At 44.5% G+C, this 17,760-nt stretch overlaps 1 protein-coding gene across 2 annotated transcripts in view; it reads right to left on the reverse strand.

The window, feature by feature from the left end:
* Window positions 1-17,760, reverse strand: part of ADARB2 (adenosine deaminase RNA specific B2 (inactive)) — a 303,071-nt gene that overhangs the window by 130,507 nt on the left and 154,804 nt on the right. The window contains exon 1 of one of the 2 annotated variants that reach the window (XM_054171385.1): window positions 14,233-14,354. The exons of the other annotated variant lie outside the window; for it this stretch is intronic. The gene's annotated coding sequence lies outside the window, so the exon portion shown is untranslated. Of the gene's footprint in view, window positions 1-14,232; window positions 14,355-17,760 lie in introns of those variants that run through there. 2 annotated transcript variants of the gene reach the window in all.

Below are 17,760 nucleotides of genomic sequence, written 5' to 3' on the forward strand. Positions count from 1 at the left end.
TATGTCCTTATGGAAATGGTTAGAGTGGTAAGACTTCAGGTTTTTGTGGGAGCAGCCACAAGGGGACATTGGCCAGACTGGAGCTGACTGCAAATTTGTTGCTGCCAAGAGTGAGGACAGGCTTTTAGCATTTCTCAAAACAAACATGCTGGTGGGAAGTAACACTTCATTTAGGACTGCCAAGAGTGTACCTTAAATGGCAATGGCTTTGAGGGGGGAAAACCACAGTGCTAGAACTCTTAATGCATCCAGGTACATCTAAATTTCCCTTGGGGATGGGATGACTTAACTGTCACTTCAAGTTTTACATTATTCCTTTAAATCAGCTATTTCATTTAAATGAAAAGATTCTGTATTCTAGGATGGAGGTGCAGCTGCTTCAAGTAACCCTGCAGCACATTGATTTATTAGTGACTACATACTTCTTCAAGGAGAAGATGCCTTAAGAAGACACTCTACACCCAGCTCCATATTTCATAGCACTTTATATTAATCTCACCCTATCTGCAGCCATGAAATTTGGGAGGGAAAAAATGGAAAATAAGGTAATTACATATTTGGATAAATACACTTGCAGGATTTAGTGCTTTCTGTTCACACAAATAAACTGCTGCCTACAACTAGAGATGCTCACTGAGAAGATCCAGCTGTGCTGAAGCAAAGCTTACACAGACTCTTCGACGTCTGCATGGAAGGACTGTGAAGCACAGGATCCAGTCTGAGTGAGATATGGATTATCAGGCCCAACAAGCATCTAAATAAATAACTGAAGCTGCTCCTCAGCAGCCTGTACTACCCCAGATCAGGGTATGGGTTGGCCTGCTACCCATCTGATTGCTAATTTGTGCGGGGCACTGATGTTATCACTCCTGTTACTGCTGGAGACCAGGAGACAGAGACAGAATTAGCAGGAAAATCCACTTGTCCTTCTTGGACACCACTTCTTCCTTTGGTCTTTGGTTCTGAAGGAAACATTTTGTGCAACAGAGATGAGGAGGGATGGCTGATGACCTGATGTGATTTCTCACACTGACTGAGCACATAATTCATTGCTGGATCCCATTTCTTCCCTGGGAGGAGACTTCATGCAGTTAAACAAATGACCTGAGGTCTTTCTCCAACAGGGCAGTTTGAAATTCATTAAAGTCATGCTCATATATAATAAGAAAAGGTAAAATGGGATACAGGTCATTAATAACGTCAGCAGCTCAGTGAAATCAGGAAGCCTTCCTTGCTGCTGCACATGAGCACAGCGTGGTCTGCTTCCCACAGTGACCTTAGAGGAGAGCCATACCTTCCATAACCACCATGACTTTTCAGTACTACCTAACTGCCAGGCCTCACCTGGGCTGTAGCTATGTCTGCCAAACAGAAAGGTCTGGGAACCACTAATTGTTACTGCAGAATCAATATTAAAGAAGGATTCATTCATTGCTGACAGCAATGCCTACTTTGGCCTCAAAGCAGCTGAATGGTGAGAAAGAAACAAAACTTAAACCACACCTTAGATTCATAGCTGCTCTTAACTGTCACTTTAACAATCTGTTTTAAATGACAATCTCACTAAATCTGCCTTTTCACTACATTCACCTGGAGACCTGAATTTAAAACCATAAAGTCTCCCTGCAAAAATGTGTTGTTGGAATATGGTTAGGCCATTTCTAAGATGAAATGCTATTATACCAGTGTGCTAAGATGCAATTTGCTCCTTTTATTGCCTAAGTAGGACAAAAAGAAAAGGAAAAGGGAAAAAAATCACTTACAAAAGATAAATGAGATCCAGATTCCAAACAAAATGTGTCCCTGACTATTTCTGTAACAAAATGCATCCTAGCACAGCATCTATTGAATCACTGCATGTCAGGATAAACATTGGAAATATTTCATACATACTGTTAATAAAATATGATGCTCTGAAACAAAAAGGGTTCTTACTACTCTGACACAGAGCACAGGCTGCCAGTCAAATGTTACAGACTGGTTACAAGAGCTCCTTCTCTACAGAGCTTTTGATAAAGGCTGAGAGACCTGGGGCTGGTGAGCCTGGAGAGGAGAAGGCTGAGAGGGGATCTGATCAACATCTACCAGTATCTGAGGGGTGGGTGTCAGGATGAAGGTGCCAGGCTCTTCTGGGTAGTGCCCAGTGAGGCAATGGGAACAAGCTGGAACACAGGAGGTTCCATCTCAGCATGAGGAGACACTTCTTCATGGTGAGGGTGGCAGAGCCCAGAGAGGCTGTGGAGTCTCCTCCTCTGGAGACTTTCAAAACCTGCCTGGATGACACAGATGAGGGTTGGTAGTTGCCTGAAGACTTGGGCTAAAAGATAGAGTATAACAATCACCCTGGGCTGGATCACTGCTCAGCTTTTGATGTGCAGGAAGTTGCCAAAGTAGGAAGCAGGAACTCTGTGAGCAGTTTGATAATGTAAACACATAGAGGCCATTAGCTAAAGCAGTGCCCCTTGATAAGGCCACAGTAAGACCATGAAGGGTATGTGGGATGTATCCTTCCTAGCCTTGTCCAAATTCTGAGCCAGGCCTGAGGATGAAGTGCAAGAGCAGTTACAGAGAGTGAGAAAGCAGCCACCTACAGGGAGAAAACTACAGTGGCATGAAGCTGAGTAGCTGACTGTTTCCCCAGTGGGCTGAACAGTAATCTACAGCAGACAAGAGCTTGAAGGGGTCATGAATCCCTTCAAAAGAGTTGAAATGACATGTACTAATTCCTGTATCATCTTCTAGAACACTGGGGGAATAAAAATTGATTACATCAACAGCATTCCTGCAAATCATAAACAGGACACTCTCCTTAAAGGAACTCTGCTGCATTTCCTTGGGATAAACTACTGAAATCATAAGGAGCTATAAACCAATTTGCTCCTCTGCTCATGCCCTTCCAAGTCTTACTTAGACAGGCAGCTTTAAAAACAGAAATATAAATCATTATAATCAAAGTAGAGACTAATATTATATTTTAATGGTAAAATAATATCAAGGCTGCAATAAATTATACAAAACCAGCATTAGGAAACCTGTCTCAGATGTTGAATTATTATCTGAGGTGAAGTTACAGTTTTGAGTTCATAAATAATAATGAAGCTTCTGTTGGCAACATAAGTAATGTTCAAACTGCAGAGTTTAGATTCAGCTTCTACTGAACCAGAGCTTGAGAAGAGGAATGACAAAGTGGAGAGGGCACAACCTCAGATAAAGCAGCTGTTATCATCCAGGGCTACGTGGGGAATGGCAGAGCTCCCTACAACTGAAATACAACTGAACAGGCAAGTGGTGCAAGCCCTCAGCCATCGATAATCCCAGCTCTACACAAATCAACCCAGGGAAGCCTCTGAATCCTGGAGTATCTGGTAAAACAAAAACCAAAGTGAATTTGCATTTGCAAACAAGCTCCCAATTTCCCTCTGCTTGTGATTCCCCAAGAATCTGACCTCTCATGGATATGTTAATTCACATTTGCTAAGTCACAAATGGCATCTCTTCAGAGTGGGCTGATGAAAATTTAATGGCACCTCTGAAGGCAAAACTGTGAGAAAAGGCCAAGCACGACCTGTATGATGCACTCCTGCATGCTGATGTTGCTGGGTCAAAGGAACTTGTGCTGCAAATGCCATCTGGTCTCTGAGGGCTGCTGCTAAACTCGAGAGGGTGATTCATCACCTTGTTCTTCCTGACACAGAGATACAGGTGGGCAAACCCTGGCAGTGCAAGACCAAGGCTGATCATGCCACCTTTAACTCATGTGATATTGAATCTGTCCCAGCAGACACTGCAAGCTGCTGAAGTAAGAGACTATGCTTGCCCTGCACTGCTTCCAGCTGCTGCTGAAGGAAGCCTCTCCTCTCCTCCCCTCTCCTCCCCTCTCCTCTCCGAACCGAACCTCTCCGAACCTCTCCTCTCCAAACCTCTCCGAACCTCTCCTTCCTCCTGTGCAGCTCTGACAACTGAGAGAAATACACCTGGGAGAGCTAAAAAACACTGTGGAATTCTAATCTGAGTATCAGCACCATGCTTATGTTTTACTAATAAGCAGGAGGTAAACTATGCCTATAGCTTGCTGAGCTTCTTGAGCTGATAAGTGGTTACCAATGAAACTCTGTACAGGAAATACACTCTGCCACTGAACACTGATCTGTTTCTAATGAAAAACAAAGCTCAAAGAGGGCTCAGAGAAAGCAAACAGGCTTCCTCTGACTGGAGAACAGAGACTTAGCTCAGCCTGCTGCCTTGACAAGACAGCAAGCCTCACATCTACAAACACTTTTGCTTCTTCATTTCCACAATAGTTTTAAGAAGATTCAGAACATGATGGGTGAAAACCTTACCCTGCTGAAGCCATGGCAAAACTGCCTGGGTTCCCATGTAAGGATTTGCATATATGATGCTCTGTGTGTGTGTGTGAATCTATTGATCTATATCTAATATTTTTGAATAGAGGTTAACTCAATTTTGTCATGCCCTGGAGAGGTGATCAGGGTGAAACTCACAGTACTTACAGCCCAGGTAAGCCAAGAGAAAGCATATGACTTGTTGAGGGTAGAAAACTCATTGGGAGAAAACAGCTTGAAAATGACAGTGCCTGTTTCTAGGTTGATGGAGCTTGTGTAAGGGTCATCAGTCTACTCAAACTTCTCATTCTCCACCATTCTTTGCTTGAATTTTGAATATTCAAACAGGCATTCATGGATGCCAATGAAAAAAACCATGTTTATTCTGCAAGCAAAAATCTCCACTCTCCTGCTTCTCAAACTCAAGCCAATTTCACCCCTAAAAGAAGTGATTTATTAGGGAATGCTTAGTTCAGTTCATATTTAGAAAAGGCTAGACAGACTTTGAATCACATTGTTAAGAGTTACTGACCTTGCTGGGTGTCTTTGGATGGTGTGCAAGAGGAGGGAGAGTTCGCACTCCTGATAAGAGGTCTGCTTAAAACTAACCACCAAGAGTGAGGAAGTGACTGTTGCATTTAAATTACCTATTTATTTAAAGTAACCTTTGAGACCTGATATTTACTTTTGCTTGAATATCATTTATCACAAGAAAGAAAGTTGCCTGATTAGTGAAAATACATGGACAAATTTAGCTGTTTGTTTCTGTTCATCAGGGCAAATATTTTCATTATTATTATTATCTGCTTTGTTGACTAGCAGCTTGCCACAAAGGAAGAGGCCACAGAGTATTTTATTATGCAAAAAGGCAAGAAAGCTTACCCTGGATTTCTGTCCTCAAATCTGTCTTTGGTCTGTAACAGTGACAGCTTTTTATCTTTGTGGGGCTAAACTCTCCCTGCCAAAAGAAAAGCTCTTTAAATAAAACAGCAACTAAAGATAACTATATGTCCCTCAGCCAGCTCTGAGCTTTTGCAATGAGTAGAATAGAATAGAATAGAATAGAATAGAATAGAATTAAGCAGGTTGGAGGAGACCTTTGAGATTATCAAGTCCAACCTATCATCCAACACTATCCAATCAACTAAACCATGGAACCAAGCACCCCATCCAGTCTCTTCCTCAACACCTCCAGTGATGGTGACTCCACCACCTCCCTGGGCAGCACATCCCAATGGCCAATCTCTCTTTCTGTGAAGAACTTCTTCCTAACACCCAGCCTAAACCTTCCCTGGTGCAGCTTGAGACTGTGTCCTATTGTTCTGGTGCTGGTTGCCTGGGAGAAGAGACCAACCCCCACCTGGCTACAACCTCCCTTCAGGTAGTTGTGGACGGCAATAAGGTCTCCTCTGAGCCTCCTCTTCTCCAGGCTAAGCAACCCCAGCTCCCTCAGCCTCTCCTCACAGGGCTGTGCTCCAGACCCCTCCCCAACTTTGTTGCCCTTCTCTGGACATGTTCCAGCAACTCAACATCTTTCCTAAACTGAGGGGCCCAGAACTGGACACAGTACTCAAGGTGTGGCCTAACCAGTGCCCTGCTGGCCACACTGTTCCTGATACAGGCCAGGATGCCATTTGCCTTCTTGGCCACCTGGGCACACTGCTGGCTCATGTTCAGCCTACCGTCAACCAACACCCCCAACTCCCTTTCTGCCTGGCTGCTCTCCAGCCACTCTGACCCCAGCCTGTAGCTCTGCATGGGGTTATTGACACTACACAGAAGTAACTCACAGAGCTTCCTCTGAGATTTGTGGTGGGTTCATATTTTCTTAAGTTGCAATGGAAGCGTCCCACTCTTAGGCAGAAAGCTTCCCAACCAAGCACCCCTGGGTGCTGGAACCCTTTTTGTCCTGTTTTTCAAACATGACTTTTTTTTATAGGGAGCCTGGAGTGATGGTGCCAAAATGAGATGGGCTGAAGGAGATGGAGGGTGCCAAGGATGGGAGCAGAGGAGCCTGCCACATGAAGAGAACAAGCAGACTTTTCCAATCCTTTTTTATCACACTTGGAAATTACTTGGGAATCTGCTTTGTGGTCACATTACGTTTTCTCTCCTGTTTTGCTCTTGTTTTATACATGTTCAAAGCTTTTCAATGCTTTGTTAGTTCAGGAGCTCTGTGCTATCTTCTGTGCCCCAAGGGCATGCTGTGGGAGGTGTGGAAGCCTTCAGCCTGCTGGGATCTCTGCAGTCTGTAAGGTTTGTCTCTAGGGCAGCAGTGGGGCTTTGAGCTGAGTCAGACCTGCTCCCCTCAGTGCTTGAGGAGGCTTTCTCTAAGCTGGTTGATGCTGATGGTGACTAGCTGCATGTTGGTATGTTGGGGTGAAGGCTGGAGAAGGGGGATTCACATGAGGTGGCAGGCAGTCACAACCAGCTGCCCCCAGCTTTTCTCTCACATAATCCCATGAGGTACATATTTGCAGATCGTATTCCCCATATTTCAGGTGAGTAAAAAAAGCAGGAAGGACTTGAAACTTTCCTCCTGGGGTGAACATTATCTAAGATTCTGTGTTCTCTCCAGAAATTAGGTTTTCATAACTACAAATAATGCCTTCTCAGGTGCACCCTGTGATAGGACAAAGGGCAATGGATATAAACTACAGCACAGGAGGTTCCACCTTAACAGGAGGAAGAACTTCACTGTGAGGGTCACAGAGCACTGGAAGATGCTCTCCAGAGAGGTTGTGGAGTCTCCTTCTTTGGAGACTTTCAAGACCCATCTGGATGTGTTCCTGTGTGACCTGTGCTAGATTCTATGGTCCTGCTCTGGCAGGTGGGTCAGACTTGATGATCGCTGGAGGTCCCTTCCAATCCCTAACATTCTGTGATCCTGAGATTGTTTGGAGACAGTGAGCACAATGCTTGCTCCAGTAAATGTCTTCTGTCCCTTCAAAATATGCAGAAGTCTGGCAACCCAGAGCATCATCCAGACCAGTTTCTAGGAGTACACTTGGTTGCCCCAATTAACCTAGGAGCCAGCTTCACAAAGCGAAGAACCCTATGGGGTGCCTTTAAACAGAGGCTGCTGGGATAAGGAGAGGAGAAGCTCGGTGGCTGTACTGGCACTGACAGCAAATGATGAGTTTGATTCACAGTGACCCTGAGATAGGAACTAGTATTTAAAAATGGACTCTCAAATAATTCCTGCAAAATTTCAAATCCATTCAAAATCCAGGAAACAGCTCCTAAAACATGCAGGTTGGAATAAGCTTTGAGATGGTCTTCATAAAGGATCCAATCCAATTTCTCCAACGTCAGGTCTTTACTTTGGCACTGAATAAAAGCATTCCCCTTTTTACATCTACAGCTCCTGCCTCACCTCCCTCAAGAAGCAGTGGTATCTCTGTTTTCCTCTTTTCTCAGTTTCTAAGTTCTCCAGTGCTCCCTGTCCTTTAAAGGCTTTGACACCAAAGGTCCCCATTTATTAGAGGGGCTGCAGGAGAACTAGGCTAGCAGGACTTTACATCAAAACTGAAGCACTTTTGAAAGAGTTTCCTAAAGGGGTCCTGCCCCTTCATTTAATTCCTGCAGAGGGAAGAGCTGCACCACATGATTTTCACAGGTACAGTTTATTTACAACCAAACCCCACGTCCTGCTTATCCATACAGCCAGCTGACAGATGCTTGTTAGCAGGTGAAAAGAAGGCTACTTGTTAAAGTGCAGCTGCTTCGGTATGTTTTTTTTGCCAGCTGCATATCAGACACCACCTGGCAGGAATTTATTCATTAAGTATTACTTAAAAAAAAAAAAACAAACCCACCAAAACCCAACAAACCAGCAATGTGATGAATTTAAAATGTTAATGTGGAATGTTTTAAGGAATGGGTAACGGATGAGGAAATAAAATGCTAATTTACTGCGACTGGCATTGCCAGTGGCTACAATAGTTGATTACTTTTCCAGGTTTGCAAATGAAACAGCCATTGTCATTCTGAAACAATACAACAACACCAATCCCTTCCCATCTTTATTAGTAAATAAAGGACATGGTGGATTCTGGGTCACAGAGAGTCAGCTGAACTTAGGCTCTTGATGGAAAGTTAAGCTCCTGGTAACAGCTGGGGAAAGCGGTTGTATTCCTGGCATTAACATTTCATCTCACTAGAACGTGCCAATCTGAAGATCTCTGAAGGGAATTTTCACAATGCCTTCATTTTACCTTCCTGGGGTTGTATTTTTAATGAGGCTACTTGTCCTTTCCTCAATTTATTACCAGTTAAAAAAAAAAAAAAGAAAAGAGGTATTGCAGGAATGAATGCAAATCTCTAGGCATAAGTAAATGTCATCCAACTGTTGAAACTCAATCATGGAGTATGATCCAAAATGTAAAATCTGGGTTTATGTGAAATACATCTTGTATGAGGTGCTCAAACTGGAATAAATGGACAGACTTCCTTAATGGAGTCAGTTTTCTTTGCCTTTAAAATATGCTGGGGTCTACACATTGGCCACAGCAACCCCATGCAGTGCTACAGGCTGGGGTCAGAGTGGCTGGAGAGAGGCCAGGCAGAGAGGGACTTGGGGGTACTGGTTGACAGTAGGCTGAACATGAGCCTGCAGTGTGCCCAGGTGGCCAAGAAGGCCAATGGCATCCTGGCCTGCATCAGGAACAGTGTGGCCAGCAGGAGCAAAGAAGTCATTGTGCCCCTGTACACTGCACTGGTTAGGCCACACCTTGAGTACTGTGTCCAGTTCTGGGCCCCTCAAGTTTAGGAAAGATGTTGACTTGCTGGAACGTGTCCAGAGATGGGCAACAAAGTTGGTGAGGGGTTTGGAGCACAGCCCTGTGAGGAGAGGCTGAGGGAGCTGGGGTTGCTTAGCCTGGAGAAGAGAAGGCTCAGGGGAGACCTTGTTGCCATCTACAACTACCTGAAGGGAGGTTGTAGACAGGCAGGGGCTGCTCTCTTCTCCCAGGCAAGCAGCACCAGAACAAGAGGACACAGTCTCAAGCTGTGCCAGGGGAGGTTCAGGCTGGATGTTAGGAAGAAATTCTACACAGAGAGAGTGATTGCCCATTGGAATGTGCTGCCTGGGGAGGTGGTGGAGTCACCATCATTGGAAGTGTTTAGGAGGAGACTGGATGGGGTGCTTGGTTGCATGGTTTAGTTGATTAGGTGGTGTTGGGTGATAGGTTGGACTCGATGATCTTGAAGGTCTCTTCCAACCTGGATTATTATTATTATTATTATATTAAAAAAACAAACCAAACCAAACCAACACTTCTCTCTCCCACAGCACTCATCTGGATCCATATATCAGCAATAGTGAAAAAAAGAAACCATTTCCAGGAAAAGAGTTCATTTGGAAGACTGAGATTCAGCTTCTAAAGAGCATAATTCAGTTCTGATTATTATATTACTGGATATCCTCATGGATAATTAATAGGTGGCACAATCTGTAATATATAACTACAAGAAGACCAAAGAGTTTCAATCTAATTTATTGATGCAGTATTTTATGAAATGAAAGTCCATTATAAAGAAGAGGAAGGCTATGCTGGTTTGACCTTCTCTTTTTCTAATTCATACTCCACAGATACCTTCATGCCCATTTATTCTCTGCCCATGTCCTGTGTGCTCTGTTAAAGTGGGTAAAGACACACATACTCTCTGTTATCATTTCTTTACAGTAGCAGTGTAGCTCCAGGGCTTCAATCCATGAGAAGGTTTAGATACAACAGCACTTCCTCCTTCCTCTTTAATCTGGCCCCTGAAAGTGAAGGAACACCTCCTGTAACTTAGACAGAGAGGACTTTAGAGGTGCCCTTGCAGCACAGAATCATAGAATGGCTCAGGGTGGAAGGGACCTCAGAGATCATCTACTCCAACCTCCCCACCATGGACAGGGACACCTCTCAACTAGCCTCAGCTGCTCAAGGCCTCAACCAGCCTGGCCTTCAACACCCCTAGCTGGGCAGGAGGCAGCCACAGCCTCCCTGGGCAGCCTATTCCAGAGTCTCACCACTCTCCTACTGAAGAACCTCTTCCTCTGATCCAGTCTAATCCTGCTCTCCCCCAGCTTCAAACCATTCCCCCTTGTCCTGCCTCTAGACACCCTCATGAAAAGTCCCTCTGCAACCTTCCTGCAGGATCTTTTCAGGTACTGGAATCATTCAGGTATTGCATCATGGCAAAGCAAGCAGGCACCCGAGTGTGACATAAAGTCAAGGTAAAAATCCCTGAGGGATAGTGAATGGGAAATGTTTGCCCTAAGTTTTCAAGAGTCTGAATCTTATCCTGTTAATTTTTCCTGATGCAAGGAAACCCAAGATCATCCCAGGTTCACCCCAGGATAAGGCACCACCTCTTGAAGGTTTTAGGAGAAAGGGACACAGTAAAGGGCACTGTGTTTGCTGGAGCTCCAGGCATGGTATTTTCCTCGAAATGATGTCTCATCAACTAGATTTTTACTTTCAGAATGTTTATAGTCCTGATGTATTCTGAAAAAACCACAATCTTCTGCCCACAAAGGGATGCCAGGCTCAGGTTTCTGCTGGAATTCTTTTGCTTGAGGAAAGCTGAGGCTGTAAAACCCCAGAAAGATCACAGGTGTAGATCCAGCCTGACAGGAGGCTGTGACTCTGCAGTGTGGCTGTATGTAGGCTGGCCAGAGCTGAGAGGAGTGGAGGAGAGGAGCTGCTTTGCCTCTGGTCCTTCCCAGCCTGTCAGCACTGGCTAAACTGGCAAGTACAGAGCCAGTGATTGCCAATTGCCATGCCAGGGGGATGCTGCTTCCAAAGCCAGTTGTGGACTGAAGACACTGAGAATTCAAAACTGTTGATAAAGGGAAGAACCAAGTCTTGTACTGTTTGGATGGATTGCTTTGCTCAACACTGCGGTCCATGAGGTGGCATATTTGGGGGACTAGGGAACTACTGACACAAACACTGATACAGGCAAAGCTGAACCCAGTGTGTTTCTAATGTGGCAGCCAGGAATGCACTGAGCTTCATGAAAACTTTTCAAGGTCAGCTTTCATTTTCTGCTTCCCTTCTTTCACGTGCTACTATTACAGAACCTCAGCTGGCCTTAGGATGAAAGACATAGCGACATCACTGCCTTCTGAGATGCCCTGTTACATCCTTCATAAATATCTTTGCAGCACTCCATAACAAGAGCAGAGTGCACCTCCACTCCAGGTTTCCTGCAAATCAATCCCACATGCAAGGCAAGCACTTCAGAGCAACCTGCTGCTAGACACAAACCTCCTAGCTGCAATATAAAGTCAGCATTAAGTGAAAATTTGACTGAAGCACAGAACTTCACATGGCTTCAGCTGCCTCCTTTCCCCTAATTCGGTATTTTCTTCAGGAGAAGTCGCTATTTAATTGCTGTTTTGTTTTGCTTTTTCACTTTTCAGGCCTTTTCCATATGCTTCACCAATGTAGTTCAGACTAGTAAACATATGATTAAGGGATGAATAACTATTGTTGTCCTCATCAAATCTGGTCAGCTACACCCATTTTGACTTCTGTTTTTTCCAATTCAGACTTCTTTCTCACACACTCTTGCTCAAAATGTCCTTGCAGACATCATGACTTCTCTCTGTTTACAGGGGTCAGTTCTGCTGCCATGGAAGTCACCAGCAAGAACACATCAGTAGGAAAAAGCAGGAGTGATCTTCATAGGGAATATCAGATGAGATTTGCTCTATAGTAAACTCATTATTGCAAGGCATTTCTTTGAAGTACTTGGAACTGAAACAGTACAAGAAATACTTTGGTGGCTTCTGACAAAGTTCAAACTGGAAAAGGCATTTTCTTTCTATATGCTCATTCAAATAGTCTAATGATCATTCCATATGCAGCTTAATTACAGAGATCTAATTAAGTAAACTGCAAGAAATGTGCAGATCTGAAGAATGATAACAAAATATTAACCTCATTTCTCTGAAATTAGAAGACTGAGATTAAAAGTAATTCTATTTTCCCCCCACTATTTTTTTTTACTTAAAGTTGAAAGATGAACTTAATAGCTGCTTAGCTAAAGGTCATTAACAAAGAAAAAAGGAGCAGGGAAGGATTAAGGTATATTTTTGGATCACTTGTTTCAGCATCTCATCAGCTCAAGCTGCTCACAGGACAGTAAGTGCTGGGATGAAACTGATACCTATCTCATATAGCTGCTGCATATAGGGGAAGCTTACAGAAGCTCTTAGCACAACTAATTATCTCTACACTCAGCAATGAGACCTGGCAATGCTTACCAGTCCCATGTGTGCTGAGAAAGCTGCCTGCTGCTGTATGTGCACCTATGTACCTGCTCACAAACACACACATTTCTTTTCTACAGAAATTAATGGAGGAGACTCCTGCTCTCCTCCATGTAAAGACACAATCATAGAATCCTAGAATGGCTCAGGTTGGAAGGGACCTCAGAGAACATCTCCAACTCCCCTACCATGGACAGGGACACCTCTCAACTAGACTCAGCTGCTAAAGGCCTCAACCAGCCTGGCCTTCAACACCTCCAAGGAGGAGGCAGCCACAACTTCCCTGGGCAGTCTATTCCAGAGTCTCAGTATCACAGTATCACAGTATAACTAAGGTTGGAAGAGACCCCAAGGATCATCAAGTCCAACCTGTCTCGACAGACCTCACGACTAGACCATGGCACCAAGTGCCACATCCAATCTCCTCTTGAACACCTCCAGGGATGGTGACTCCACCACCTCCCTGGGCAGCACATTCCAATGACGAACGACTCGCTCAGTGAAGAACTTTCTCCTCACCTCGAGTATAAACCTCCCCTGGTGCAGCTTGGCACTGTGTCCTTATACTGAAGAGCTTATTCCTAAGCTCCAGTCTAACCCTGCTCTCCCTCAGCTTCAAACTATTCCTCCTTGTCCTGTTTCTAGACACCATCATGAAAAGTCTCTCTGCAGCCTTCCTCTAGAATCCCTTGAGGTATTGGAAGGCAGCTCTAAGGTCCCCCTGGAGTCTTCTCTTCTCCAGGCTGAACACCCCCAGATCCCTCAGCCTGTCCTCATAGCAGAGGTGCTCCAGCCCTTGGATCATCTTTGTGGCCTCTGGACTCACTCCAGCTCTGTGTCCTTCCCAGGATGGGAACACCAGATGAGATAGAGAAATTGCTGGTGTGTGATTCCTTCAACCAGTTGTCTAATTTATAAAGAGATTAGCCACACCCTAAAAATATTAATTTATAATCATTATATTTTTTTCCTTTATAATAATGGCATCCTGAGACTGGAAAGAATGCTGTAATTCTGCATTATTTCATGGATGCAGAGCATGTGGTTAAGTAAAGAGAGGGTTGTAAGAGCAGAAGCATGGACAGCAAAGGTTACAAATCACAGCAAGGGAAATCCTGACAATTTACAAAGACAATACCAAAACACAGCCAGCCTCTGGATCAGGCAGCCCAGGGATGCTGTGCAAACACTGTCTTTGGGGGTTTTCAAAACTTGACAGGACAAGACTCTGAGCAACATGAGCAGGGGGTTGTGCAAGATAACCTCCAGAACTCCCTCCGACCTAAATTATCCTGTGCTGCGATTCTATTAGTTCGGGGTAGGTGTTGTAAATAGAAACTCAAGCTTAGCCATACGGAGTGATTAACTTCAGCTTTTTATCACCCAAAGCAGGCATTTTCAACACACAAAAAATCATTCATCTGGTGGGCAGATGTCATTATTTTCATCTCACTCACTCGCTCACTCACTCCGTTGCACACGCTACAGCAGAGTGGATATTTCTGCCTTCAATAACATAAATGCTCTCCCGTTCCCCTTCCTTCCTCCAGCAAGCTCTTGCTTACAAAACCAGAGCAAACCCCAAACCACTGACCTGCAAAGTGTGATTAGTCCATTTACCTGAGCAGTATGAATTTTTCTCTCACTTGAAAACTTAGGAAATCTCTACAGCCTGGAACGTGTCTGTTTGTGGTTTCAGAACTTATGGACTCCCTGCAGGTTTCCTGTGTCCTCTTCCACCACGCTGACATACATCCCAACCCAGAGAAAAGTAGCAAAGCTTTCCACTGCAGATGCAGTGTTTTTATACAAGAAGGCAGCAGCTTTCTGCCTGTTGCTATTAGGTGAAGGCTCCCAAGCAGGCCAGATTAAGAGAACAATGAGGTTAGGAGCACACTGCAAAAACCAAGCCAGTCTAACATCAAAAGAGATAAGCTCCCAAGCCTATTTTTAATATGTTGAGAAACAATGGATATTGAGTTTCAAAGGATTAGGGTTTTTGTTTTTATTTCTCATGTGACTTCTATAGTTAAAGACAGATGTTTCATACTGTAAGCAGTTACCTTCACCTAGAATAATGCCCTGATCTTTTAACCTTATCAGGAAGCTACTGAAAGACCTTTCAGGTGAGAGGTCATCTAGATGAGCAATACTGTTTCATTTCTGCATAAAAGAGCCCATCCCCTCTCAGTCTTCTCTTCTCCTGATAAACAGCCCCAGGGCTCTCAGCCTCTCCTCATCAGGCAGTGCTCCAGTCCCTTAATCATCCTTGTAGCCCTCTGCTGGACTCTCTCAAGAGATCCCAGTCTCTCTTGAACTGGGGAGCCCAGAACTGGATGCAATATTCCAGGTGAGGTCTCACCAGGGCAGAGTAGAGGGGGAAGAGAACCTCCCTTGATCTGCTGGACATATATATGCTGAGCATTGTCTCTCTTTGTCCACAAGCATCTGAACATGAAGGTTAAAGAGGCAAGTTTCAGTGTTTATTTCTGTGGATGTTTTTGGCACAGTTGTTCTCAGCGCTGGAGTGAAGAGCATACAGCAGACACTACCAAGTTATTCTTCATGGCTGAAATGGTGTCATGACAGACTGCCCACCTTGATCTTCTAGTTTCCATCTCCTCATTCCTGCTAAAAGGCACCATCCTGTGTAATTTAATATTGTATCTAAAGTCTTTTCAGTTTCAGAACTGAGTTCTCAGTCTTTTAAGATTGTTCTGTATTATCCCTACAGTTCTGTATTGGGTTTTTAAAATAATCCTGTTGAAAGATTCAATATATGAGCTGATCTGAGCCAGTGACAGCTACTTCTGCCACATAAGCTTCATTTTAATACAGCACAGTGAACAAGTACCTGGCATTGTAAAGAGTGTCCTTAGCTGAGCTCTCACTTAACCTAATCTGCCCAGAAGTTTCCATGAGGTAGATGTTTGCCTACTAAGAGTAGAGTAGAATAGAATAGAGTAGAGTAGAGTAGAATAGAATAGAATAGAATAGAACAGAACAAGTTGGAAGAGACCTTCAAGATCATTGTGTCCAACCTATCAACTAACTCCATCTAATCAACTAAACCATGGCACCAAGCACCCCATCAAGTCTCCTCCTAAACACCTCCAGTGATGGTGACTCCACCACCTCCCTGGGCAGCACATTCCAATGGTCAATCACTCTCTCTATGAAGAATTTCTTCCTATAACATCCAGTCTGAACCTCTCCTGGTGCAGCTTGAGACTGTGTCCTCTTGTTCTGGTGCTGGTTGCCTGGGAGAAGAGACCAGCCCCCTCCTGGCTACAATCTCCCTTCAGGTAGTTGTAGAGAGCAATAAGGTCTCCCCTGAGCCTTCTCTTCTCCAGGCTAAGCAACCCCAGCTCCCTCAGCCTCTCCTCATAGGGCTGTGTTCCAAATCCTTCCCTAGTTTTGTTGCCCTCCTCTGGACATGTTCCAGCAAGTCACCATCCTTCCTAAACTGAGGGTCCCAGAACTGGGCACAGGACTCAAGGTGTGGCCTAACCAGTGCTGAGCACAGGGCACAATGACCTCTTTGCTCCTGCTGGCCACACTGTTCTTGATGCAGGCCAGGATGCCATTAGCCTTCTTGGCCACCTGGGCACACTGCTGGCTCATGTTCAGCCTACTGTCAACCAGTACCCCCAGTTTCCCTTTCTGCCTGGCTGCTCTCCAGCCACTCTGACCCCAGCCTGTAGCACTGCATGGGGTTGCTGTGGCCAATGTGCAGAACCCGGCACTTGGATGTGTCAAATCTCATGCCCTTGGACTATGCCCATCTGTCCAGCCTGTCAAGGTCCCTCTGCAGAGCTCTCCTACCCTTTCCTGCCCCCAGCTTGGTGTCGTCTGCAAATTTACTGATGATGGACTCAATGTCCTCATCCAGATCATCAATAAAGATATTGAACAGGCTGGGGCCCAGCACTGATCCCTGGGGGACACCACTAGTGACTTTTCAAGTTCCCAAGCAGCTGCTGACACTCACAGGTAAGCTCCACTGGCACTTAGGGTTTTCCTGAGTCCTTTAAAAATTCTTTTTCATGCTTCCTCAGAGCACCGCACAAATATATTTCAGCACTAACGTAGCTGTTTCTGAAAGTCATTTAATCTCATTGCCCAATTAATTTGTGACCTTTCTGCTGATGCTGAATCGTAATTAGAACAAGGTGGAAATACTTTTTTTTCCCAGGAAATACATCCAGAGCACATTTTGCCCTCCATGATCAGCTCAAGTCTGTGTGCCCTCGAGGCAGAAGAGCAGAGGCTTGTGCTGGTGATGCTGCAATCACCTCTCCAAGAGCTATTGTCAGAGCATCCCAATTTGATGCTGTAAATCAGGCTTGATGCTGATCTGAAATTCACACTGCTGTGAAAACCAGGACCATTTTTACACTGGGAGCCAGGACACTGAGTGGGAAGCTGCCCATTGAATGAATGTATTCTGTGTTGGATTAGAGAGCTAATGACACATCTAAATGTAGGCTGAAGAGAATACACTTCTGGGCCAGCACACAAACCTGCTCTGCCCCAGCAGACGCAGAGCACACATGACTCTCCTCCATCTGTAGGTACATTATTGCCAGATATTGCCCTAGACAATGCTGGAAGGATCTCATTCAGAGTATTTTGCAGTGCTTTAAAAGGATGAAGTTAACCTTTAAGACCAATACCTATTTTCATTTCCTGTTTCAGAAACAATCCTTAGAAAAGAATTTGTCTGAGGACCAGACTTGCTAGAATGAGAATTCATGGCAGTGTATCCTGGGTTGCTTTATTTACTAGGATTCCTACAGACAGAATAACCGAATCCAGTGTCCATCAGCAGGTTCAACAGGCACAGTGTGTTGCCTTCATGGAAGAGTTAAAGCCATTAATGATACAGCATCCACTGAAACTAATAAAACCAGCCTATTAGCAGGTACATTTTGTTCCTGGGGATGTGTAAAACGAAAATCAATATGAGCAATGTGAACATTTTGAGGCAGCACTGGTGCTGCTTAGTTGTGAAAATAAGGATTGCTCCTGATGTTGGAACATTGTGAAATATTCTAGTATTGCCTTTAGTTCAACTGCTAGTTTTAAATAGAGGACAATAAGCTCTCTGGGGAACCTGCCTCTGACACAACACTGAATTTCTCTTTA

The sequence above is a fragment of the Dryobates pubescens genome, chromosome 21 (genome assembly GCF_014839835.1).
Source record: "Dryobates pubescens isolate bDryPub1 chromosome 21, bDryPub1.pri, whole genome shotgun sequence".
In the NCBI taxonomy this organism is placed as follows: Eukaryota; Metazoa; Chordata; class Aves; order Piciformes; family Picidae; genus Dryobates; species Dryobates pubescens.